We start from the raw sequence: 11,943 nt of genomic DNA on the forward strand, positions 1-11,943 counted from the left end.
TTTTGTAAATAACTTCAAAAAAACAAAAAAAAAAATTACAAAAATATAAACGATATGGGAATTATTGTCATTGTTAAAATATGGTGGATAAGGAATTATTGGTTTTACTACCTTGTGACTCTATTTTTCTTTATTGAGTATGCCCAAAAGTTTTGAGTATGCTTAATAAATCCTTCTAAAGTATTTAGTGCATAGTTGTTACAAAGACCCTCTACTAAACATGGTGAATCACCTATGGATGAAATGATACTTTAGATAAAATTATTTGACTCGTTACAAAAAAAAAAATCTTGTATATTTTTTACTGAATGACTATGAGTCATCTGTGAAAATATAACTGTAATATCCCTATTCGACAGGTAGCGTTCGCCGAATAGAATATCAGTAATGGTTTGACTTTTACTAATACAGAGGTCTTGTCAGCACAATTATCTCTAGCATTGGAAAAACACTTTGCAGCTAAGCGTACTCGGGCGGATGGGTGACCTCCCAGAAAGCTATTATTGGATGGCATCTGAGGTTCCCATTGAAAACCCCACACAGTCGGATGACCATAGTGGCTAGTGGGACAGTATCGGTGTAGGGTTGAAACATTACATAGAAATCTTTCAATTCACATGCCTAATAACTAAGTTTTACTTTCTATAAGGTGTAAGGGTGAGCACTGCTCGGTCGAACTCGCAAGCGTTGCTATCTCAAGCTTGTGTCAAGTTTAGTTGATAAAAACTATATACTTGATTACTAGTCTACTTATAACTATGTCTCGGATTAGGATAGAATGTGTAGTTGAGCTTTAGACTTCACGACGTTCACCAATTAAAGAAGAATATCTACTGAGGATCTTGGAGGAACTTCATCAACAAAAGGTATATGGAGACTAAAACTTATATATCACTCAGAAGTCTATTCTATTCTATCTTATAATGAGACTAAGTCATATAGTTGTATAGACTTTTACATTATACACATTTGATATTTCGAACCGAGTTTATATCGCTTATCTATTTCTAGAAATATGTGTTGGAAGATTTTTGCTTTATCTATGTTCATCATATTCTTGACGAGTTTAGTTGGAAACAATCTATTTGTTGGAAACTAAATATTATGTCAAAAGATGATCATGTGAAAATTACCTTGAACATCTTATATGTGTGAGACAGTCATTTGATGTTAACTCGAGAAGTTTCGTATTGATCATTCGATCACTTGAAAATTACTTGAAGCTAATGGTTTGTGTGAGACAACCATTGTGGTCTTTCAATGATTGAACTGAGAATTTATAACGATTACCCATGTCTGGATACAACACGGTATGCATACCTAGTATGCGAACTGTATTGTGGTAATACAGGTCTGGAACTCTTGTTCGCATACCTAGTATGCAAACGGGTTTACTTGAGTTGAGTCCAGAACGGTTTTTCGCGAACCGGGTTTGAGAACGTCTTGACTAGGCCAAGGTCCAGAGCTGTTATTCGTGAACCTGGTTTGCGAACACAGTGGTGAAGTTCTAGAACCGGTTATGTATGTTAGAGCACTGCTCGGTCGAACTCGCAAGCGTTGCTATCTCAAGCTTGTTTGTCAAGTTTAGGTGATCAAAACTAAAAGTCTTGATTTCTAGTCTACTTATAGTTATGTCTCGGATTAGGATATAATGTGTAGTTGAGATTTATATTTCACGGCGTTCGTCGATTGAAGACGAAGATCTACTGAGGAGAGCTTGGAGGAACTTCATCAACAAAAGGTATATGGAGACTAAAACTTATCTATCACTCAGAAGTCTATTCTATTCTATCTCCTATTGAGAATAAGTCTATTGTATTCTATCTCGCTTATATCCTTCTCGAAATATGTGTTGGAAAGCTTTTTGCTTTAACTATATTCATCATTATTCTTGACGAGTTTAGTTGGAAACGATTTATTTGTTGGAAACTAAACAATGAGTCAAAAGATGATCATGTGCAAATTTCCTTAAAACATCTTACATGATTTGTGTGAGACAGTCATTTGATGTAGACTCGGAATATTTTGTATTGATCATTCAATCACTTGAAAATTACTTATAAGCTAATAGTTTGTGTGAGACGGTTATTGTCGTCTTCTAAGGATGTTTTAATGATTGAAATGGGAGTTTAGAACAAATAACCATTGTCTGGATATATCACAATATGCATACCAGTATGCCAACTGTTGTAGTGCGATTCAGGTCCGGGAACCAAGTATGCATAGAAGTATGCGAACGGTTTTTACTGTCAAAGTTCGGGAACCAAGTTTGCGTACCCGTTTGAAAACGGTTTCACTTGAGTTGCGGTCCGGTACCACAGTATGCATACCTGTTTGCAAACTGTCGGACAAGACCAATGTCAGGAACTCAAGTTTGCATACCCGTTTGCAAACTAAGTTGGTTTAAGTTCTACAATCGGTTAAGTATGATTTCATACTCATGAACGGATACATTTATATATTAAGGAATGCAATCTTTGCAAACCATGGCTAAATTTTCATGAATTGATTCTCTTGAATCAAATCCGTTTTTTTTTCAATTGTGTCTTGTATACTTCTATGAGAATATAAACAATTGAACAACTCTACGAGTAACACAATTAGATTCATTTGATTATCATTTGACATGAAGTGTTAGATGAATATGGTTAATAGAAAAGTGAAAGTATATTTAAATAAAAGTATATTTCAGTTAACTATCGTTGAGCCAACTCAATATACACGTGTAGGTACGGTTACCCATATCTAAATAAAAGTATATTTCATTTGTGTGTAACAAGCTAAGACCATCTAACGGTTGAGAGATATTGCTTTCACTTTTCTATTAACCATATTCAAAGTTTTAAGCAAACTTTGAATCTTAAATCAGGTTTTCATCTAACGGTGAATATTGATTGCTTTGTTTCAAAGCTATCAAACCCTGATTTAAAGACTATATAAGAGAGAACTCTAGCAACTAGGAAACCTAATCCCCACACCTCCTGTGTGATACTAGTTGCGTACTAGAGTCGATTCTCCCTTAACCTAGGTTTTCCTAAAACCATTATAGGTTAATGACTTAAAGACTTCATTGGGATTCTGAATCCAAACCTGAAAATACGAGGGTACCCAAATATACCTCAATCTAAAAAATTTCCACCTATAAGTCCTTTCTCCGAAAATGATTGTCTATGGACTGAGTCGAGATAGTACAACGAATTGGTTCACACTTCGTGTGATCGTCTATGGATACGAGATCGAGACAATACGACAACAACATAACTTGTGTGATTGACTATGGATTCAAGATCGAGACAATACAATAACGAAGTATGATTACTTGATAATAGGTTTGGATTTAACCAAACACTATAAGATTGCTATCAAGTAACTAGGAATTAACGTTTGTGTAATTTACTTTAAATTATAATAAACACAATTATAATTGCGGAAAATAAAAGTAAATGACACAGCAAGATTTTGTTAACGAGGAAACCGCAAATGCAGAAAAACCCCGGGACCTTGTCCAGAATTGAATACTCTCATAATTAAGCCGCTATACAAAATCAAACCAACTTCGTATAGTTGAGACCAAGCAACTAAACCTATAGTTCACCTAGTTCCCTCAGTATCCCTGCGCCTCCAACTTGTAATAAGTCACGCACTTGGAACAATTCCTTTGGTTGGTATTCCAAACAGTAAAGGAACAACAAATCTGTTCGGTAACAACTCTTTTCAAACAACGTGATATGAGTTTGACAAAGGCTCTTCCTGTTTAACTAATAAATTCCTTTGTCGGGTTCGAGATCTATCTAAAAAATACAACTACCAAAGTAGTTGGTTTTTGATTTTGCAATCAATACTCTCAGTCACAAAGACAATATATTGATGTCGATCTACACAACTAATCAATCAAGGTTATCACAAAGATAAACCGATTATAGTTGAATCCCTCCAGCCAATCAAGTTTTGTGCACACCAAAGATTATGAACCCAAATATCTTCTTTGTCTTCAGATCTTCTTAGATCTTCAATAAACACATGTACACAAACAACTTGAATCTCGTGTGATCAATCACACACAGAACGGAGTCTGTTAACGATGGATTATCACAAGACGTCTTTAGATCTACAAATAGTTCTAAAGATCCCCGTCGATACTTCGATCTAGTTTGAGTGAATCTTATATCAGAAGAGAATATTTTCAAGCATAAACAAATTAGGTGCAATCAAAGTTCAACAACCGTTAATCAATCAAATCAATCGAAAACTAATAATAAACTGCAATTATGTAGTTTCTTACCAACCGTACTCGTAGAGATTCTCAATCCCAAAGAAGTCTTTAAAACGAGCGGTCATAAGAGATTTCGCCTAATTAGGGTACTTTCCTCTCCGAATAGATGGCTCCACCAGTAACAATACAACTAGGTAGTTTTGCTGGCTCTGAGGATTAGTTTGCTCGAAATGCAAACTTCAATATTTACAGACCAAGGAAGTTTGGACACCAAGGAATTTCCAAAACCGAATATTCTCAAAGATATGCAATAAAGCCAAAATCGGTTTTCATAATTCCTGGAAATGCAGTGACCGAAATCTCAATATAAAATCTCCAATTAGTAAATGCACATTACTAATTTTTATTTTCTAAAGATATGCATTTAATTGCTGGAAATTAAAAGCATATAAAAACTAAAAACCTTAATTAAAAGATTCTTAATTTATTTCGATCCGGGATTCTCCTTTAGTTATTAAGGAATATCTTTGAACAATAAAAGATAAAAATTACTGCACATGTTCAAAGTATGTCGACATCTTTACTTTGTAAATCCTTTTTCATATTTACAATCTTGGAACCAATTTCCCACACTTGCAAACGAGTTTAGAATTGGTTCATCTGACTTCCAAGAACTATGTGATTGATTATCCTATCAAATCACCATTAATGGGTTTCACGGTTCTACCAAAACACAAAGTTTCGGTTTTACCTCCATGTGGGTACTAGGATCGGTCACACTAGTTTTTCCAAAAATTGGTTGACTAGGTACTAGGATCGGTTAGCACATTATTATGGTATTTACTTGTGATCGGTTGCACAAGTCATATGATCGGTTACCAATTACTAAGACTTGTTGCACCTCTTACAAGGATCGATTCCACATACTTTTGATCGGTTGCACCTCTTAATAGGATCGGTTACCCAATGTCTAGAGTTGGTCATACCAATTACAAAATATCAATCATACCATCTCAGGTGATTACTTAAGATCGGTTTCACTAATAAAATTCATACCAATACAAAAGTCAGGCATTGTGAATAGTTTTACCAAGATACATAAACAAGTTATGATCGGTTATACTAAACACACATATTGGTAATCCAAAGATTTGCAATGAATAACAATACCAATAATCCTAGCGATTTCCATTTCGATTCATAAAACAAGTTTATGAATTGTACTTCCTTTAAATGAATGTAAAAACATTGTTTCCTAGGACGAAATCTTCACCCATACCCATACATAATCACAGTAGCATTCATACGATTATGTCGATGTCTTATATACGAAGTTCAAAAGATAGACGTTATACTTCGTATTGTAATTTCTTAATACTATGTCTAACTACACTGTAATCATTCACAGCTTCGCAATTATGTTTTCAATACGCACGACTTGAAAGATACGTTAGGAATGAAACATTTCAAGTCAAATATCACTAACCTCAAGAGGAAGGATGATGTCGTCGATGTAGCTCTTTACTTCTTCACATTCTTCAAGTCTTCACGTAATACTTGTAAGTTTCATATCCTAATAACTTTCTATCTAACCTATACGAAGTTGACTCTAATAAATAATCAAGCGACTCTTTAAATGAGTTTTGGTTCACTAAAATATGACAACCAAACTTGACATACCAACGCTTGGTGGGTTCAACCGAGCTATGCTCTAACAATACCCAATTATTTTCTCTGTAGTTGCGTGTTATGATCTTACTTGTTCTATAGTATTGAGTACTATCATCTCTAAGATTGGCTCGAGATTTATCTCCGATAGGTAAGATATAAAAAGTAATCACAAATCTCTTTGTCTCATTCTTTGTGATTCCACAATAACTTGTCCTACTACCATATAGTTAAGTTATTGTGAGGTGATTGATATTTCTAGGCTGTTCTTCGAGAATATAAGACCGGATAACTTGTTCTACTACCATATATAGTTAACTTGTTCTATGAGTACCGTTGGTGGGAAACTACATAATTGCAGTTTATTATTAGTTTTCGATTGATTTGATTGATTAACGGTTGTTGAACTTTGATTGCACCTAATTTGTTTATGCTTGAGAATATTCTCTTCTGATATAAGATTCACTCAAACTAGATCGAAGTATCGACGGGGATCTTTAGAACTATTTGTAGATCTAAAGACGTCTTGTGATAATCCATCGTTAACAGACTCCGTTCTGTGTGTGATTGATCACAAGAGATTCAAGTTGTTTGTGTGCATGTGTTTATTGAATATCTACGAAGATTTGAAGACAAAGAAGATATTTGGGTTTATAATTTTTGGTGTGCACAAAACTTGATCGGCTGGAGGGATTCAACTATAATCGGTTTATCTTTGTGAGAACCTTGATTGATTAGTTGTGTAGATCGGCATCAATATATTGTCTTTGTGACTAAGAGTATTAATTGCATAATCTAAACCTAACTACTTTGGTAGTTGTATTTTTAGATAGATCTCGGACCCGACAAAGGAATCTATTAGTTAAACAGGAACAGGCTTTGTCAAACTCATATCACGTTGTTTGAAAAGAGTTGTTACCGAACAGATTTGTTGTTCCTTTACTGTTTGGAATAAGAGCCAAAGGAATTGTTCCAAGTGCGTGACTTATTGCAAGTTGGAGGCGCAGGGATACTGAGGGAACTAGGTGAACTATAGGTTTAGTTCTTTGGTATCAACTATACGAAGTTGGTTTGATTTTGTATAGCGGCTTAATTCTAAGAGTATTCAATTATGGACAAGGTCCCGGGGTTTTTCTGCATTTGCGGTTTCCTCGTTAACAAAATCTTGTTGTGTCATTTACTTTTATTTTCCGCAATTATAATTGTGTTTATTATAATTTAAAGTAAATTACATAAACGTTAATTCCTAATTACTTGATAGCAATCCTATAGTGTTTGGTTAAGTACAAACTTATTATCAAGTAATCATACTTCGTTGTTGTATTGTCTCGATCTTGTATCCATAGTCAATCACACAAGTTATCTTGTTGTCGTATTCTCTCGATCTCGTATCCATAGACGATCACACAAAGTATGAACCGATTCGTTGTATTGTCTCCACTCAGTCCATATACAATCATTTTCGTAGAAAGGACTTATAGGTGGAAAAGTTTTAGATTGAGGTATATTTGGGTACCCTCATCTTTTCAATTGGTATCAGAGCAGGCAAACGCGAAAAAATCTAACAATCTGTGTTTGGTGCGATCCAACCTATAAGAATTGAATCTATGTTTGATTCAGTTAACATAACGGCAGGATTTGACTACTTCAAAAACTCGTGGTGGAAGACACGAATAAAGTATGTAATACTCTTATTCCTAAATATATTAGGAATTGGAATTATATCTATGTATATCTTGAGGGACTTACATAATCCAATGGATATCATAGGATTGTATATCATTGTCCTGGATACTAACATGTTTAATAACAATGATACAATGCTCTATGAGACAGGTTGTATCTCGAAAATGCATAAGATTCCCCTCATTATTTTTTATTATATGAACCTTGGCTATTGTGTTCTTAAAAAATCTGGAATCTTTAAATATATTTTGGATGTCCTATCAAAGTATATATATGTACATTTTCAGATCCAAGACTGTCAATGTATCGCTACCTAGGATGCGATTTTGGAAACTCTGTAACCTTACAAGGAATGATTTTTCAGTTAATAATTCTATTAACAATGGATTGCTTCATACACCTCACAATTGTTTTAATGAAGCAAGTGATCTTTTGAAATATTACGGGATTGATGATTCTAATGGTATTATTAACAAATATCATATTATGTTCAAATTTATCTCTGCACACTCTATTAGAAAATTCTTGGGTGAATTTCAAATGATGTTATCAAATTTTGGTAATAAAAGAGTAAACAAATTTTTGGACAGAAACATAGAATCAATCCGAAATAAAGATCCAGTCCATGAAAAACCGGTTTTCCAAAAGAAGGACCTAGATATAAAATCGGATTTGTCTCCCCACAAGCCTCGGTTTCCGATTTTTGTAGAATTTCCTAAAACTAGTTGTTTCCGGTTTTTTATATCCATTCTTCCTATAAAAGACAATCTCTTGCTATGTTTACGAACATATAGGGGAAGGTTGATCGAAACCGTAACTAGGGCTTTTCATATTTTCGCAAATATGAAAAGAAGGAAATCAACAAACAGTAAATCTTCTGATAATCGTATCAGATACGATGATATCGATAAGATAAGATTTCCTTACAGTATTGATGACAAACATGAACTCACCTCGTTTGTGGATAAATCATGTTTTGAAAGATACAAATCTCTCAAGAGAATAGAGTTCACTGCTGAAAAAAGGTTTGATCCAAAAATCCAAGATAAGGATTATGTGAAATTTGTTCAAGATCGGAACTGGGGGAAACTATTTGATTTTGAAAAATATTCACCTGATATAGTAAGAATTTTTTATGCTAACATTCACAATGTTGATCATAAAAAACTTACTTTTGTTACACGTGTTGGTCAAGGAATCTAATATGTCGGTCGTAAAACTATTTCTAATATCATCAATTACAGTGTGGAATGTAATCATCTGATTACTGGAGTTGAAATTGAACACGATACCATTTCAACACATCTCACTGGAAGATCAATTGACTGGGAGTATGGTAGATTACCAACAAAGGAAATACCTTTTCATCTAAGGGTATTCAACAAATTTGCCTTAGCAACTCTATTTGCAAGTACAAGAGATAAGTCTGTTTGGGATAAGAATTTTGCAGAATTTGTCTATTTCTTGTTAAAAGAAGATTCTCAAATTGATCTCAGCGGAATTATTATCAGCCAAATGATCAAGATCTCAGATTCTATTTCATCTTCAAGAATTAAGAGACATCTAGGTTTTCCATGTATAATACAAAAATTTGTGAATTTATAATGGGAGATGATTTTGATGACATGAAAAACACTACTAATGTCTCTAAAAAGACTATATGTCAAATGATTGGGGGTCAAACCTGCAATAACATTGTTGAAAGAGTTTCACCAAATTCCAACGACAAGTCTCTTCTAGTTCATCTTGAAACTCTTGGAAAACATCTTGACTGTTTTCAGAAAAAGATAGCATTTGCTACTCGAAAAGATCCAAAAACTCATAAAGGTATTTTAAAAATTGAATCAGAGTTTTAGAATCAAGAATCGAAAATAGAAGAAGACTATCGAAAAACACTTGATGACAAGGAATGTCTCTTTGGATAATTGTCTTCAAGAAGGAAAATAGACATCAGTTTTTGATTTCTTTCAATGATTGTATAAGGTCTATTTTGAATAAAACTATCTATTGTTTATGAATAAAATTATTATTTTATAATTTTTTGTGTGATAGTTTTTCGATTACATAGCCTGTGCTTGGATGCTTTATATTATTTCTATGTGTTTATGGGATGTTTGATTTAGGTTTTCATAACCTTAATATTCGATCTCATATTGTGTGAACTCTTATGGTTTGGGTGACTTTTTGATTTAGCGGGATTGAGTTCTATCCCATGTTGGTAGGATTTATCAAAGGACCATAAGGGGTTCTGATTGAAACTAATATGTGAAAAAAGTCACAATATGTTGAATCGTTTTTGGTTTATCATAAAAGCAGATGTGTTTCAGGGTTTCAACTTTTGTATCACATTAGTTAAAACCGGTTTTCAACCTTTCTCTGGTAAAGGTTGCTCTTTGTTGTTGTTCTTTTGTCTTGCAAGAGGATGACAACACAACGGGGAGAGTTCTATGTGAACTTGCGCTTAATGATATATGTTTCTGGGGTGAAGAGGATGTGGAACTTGAGGTAACGAATTTTTTAGTTAATCGTTTTCCTGTTTAAGAAAAGCCTGATTTTATTGTATATATATTTTGCTTTTGCTTAACAAAATTTCGGTACAATTGATGTTTATTCCATTATTTGTGTATGGATGTGTGTGTGGTTCAATTGTTTCCGGTTAATAAAAACTATTGTTATCTTGCTTTATTGTTTGGTATCAATTGTTTAGGCTTACGAAATTTCGGTGCAATTGCGGTGCTTTAATGTTTATGTTTGTTTCAATTGCTTCCGGTTGAGATAAATAATTATGCAAGTTAATTTATTTGGTTTGTATGAATTGTTTATGGCTTAACAAAAAGGTTTTCGGGATCAATTGTTTAGTCCAATTTGATTCCGGATAAGAGAAACTAAGTTATTCTGATCTTAGTTAGACTTATCAAAGTGGAGGTTTCGGTTATTCAAGTCTAATCGAATGCCTTAACAAGAAATGCTAGTTAACTAACCAAGTACTTGTCTTGTTTAAAAGTGAAAGGTCTAAGTTATTATTTGAATAATTAGAACCTGATGAGAAAAATAAAGTTAATTTTGATCTTTATTTTGGTCTTATCGAACAAGTGATTGTATTTGTACAATCGGTTTAGCAAAAAAACTAAGGTGCTTAGTCAATTTATGATTTGCTAAACTATTAGGGAAAATTGCTTCCGTAAATTGTTTCCTTGGTAACATATTAAAACAAAATTAATTTGTAGTTTCGTTTTTGATATTGGTTATCTAAAATGGTGTGTGGAACCCTCGTGCTTAACTCTTATAGGTTTTGCAAGTCTTTTAAGATTTGTAAGATCCTTTCGGTTTGACCTTTATTTGCTCGAACCTTTGTCATTTTGTGACAAAAAGGGGGAGAAATATATGGAGTAAACAAGTGATTTGTAATCACTAAGGAAAGGACAATTGTAGTTAGACGTTTATCTAACGAAAGAGTAAAGCATTGACTAAGGGGGAGCAATATATCATATTGCTATTGTAGTTATCTTGACTACAAAAGGGGAATAACAAAGATGTTCGGATTGAAAATCTACCTATCTTTCCTTTAGGGGGAGTATTAGCTTTGTTATTCAAATGTCAATAGCGGCATTTATGGATTGAATATATGCAGGGTATTGTGTTGTTGAAACTTGGAATCAAGCGTATGTGTAATGAATTTTTGTAATTTGTTTATCCATATGTATTAGGAGTTTTGTCACTAAAATTGACAAAGGGGAAGCATAGCTCGGTTGAACCCACCAAGCGTTGGTATGTCAAGTTTGGTTGTCATATTTTAGTGAATCAAAACTCATTTAAGAGTCGCTTGATTATGTACTAGAGACAACTTCGTATAGGATTAGGCTAGAAAGACTAGGATTATGAGACGTACAAGTATTACTCGAAGACTTGAAGAATGTGAAGAAGTGACAAGCTACAACGATGACATCATCCTTCCTCTTGAGGTTAGTAATATTTTGACTTGAACTGTTTCATTTTCAAGTCGTGCTATATTGAAAACATAATTGTGAAGCTTTGAATGATTATACTCTAGTACTAATACATGATCACATGATCATAGTGTTAAGGAATTAGGATACGAAGTATAATGCTTATCTTTTGAACTTCGTATATAAGACATCGACATAATCGTATGAATGTTATTGTGATTATGTGTATGGGTAAAGGTGAAGATTTCATCCTAGGAAACAATGTTTATATTTGTTTAAAGGAAGTACATTCGAAAGGGAAATCGCTAGGCTTATTGGTATTGTTATTCATTACATATCTTCGGATTACCAATATGTGTGAGTTAGTAGAACCGATCATAATTTGTTATGTATCTTGGTAAAACTAGTCACAGTGCGTGACTTATGATT

The sequence above is a fragment of the Papaver somniferum genome, chromosome 9 (assembly GCF_003573695.1).
Source record: "Papaver somniferum cultivar HN1 chromosome 9, ASM357369v1, whole genome shotgun sequence".
Classification (NCBI taxonomy): domain Eukaryota; kingdom Viridiplantae; phylum Streptophyta; class Magnoliopsida; order Ranunculales; family Papaveraceae; genus Papaver; species Papaver somniferum.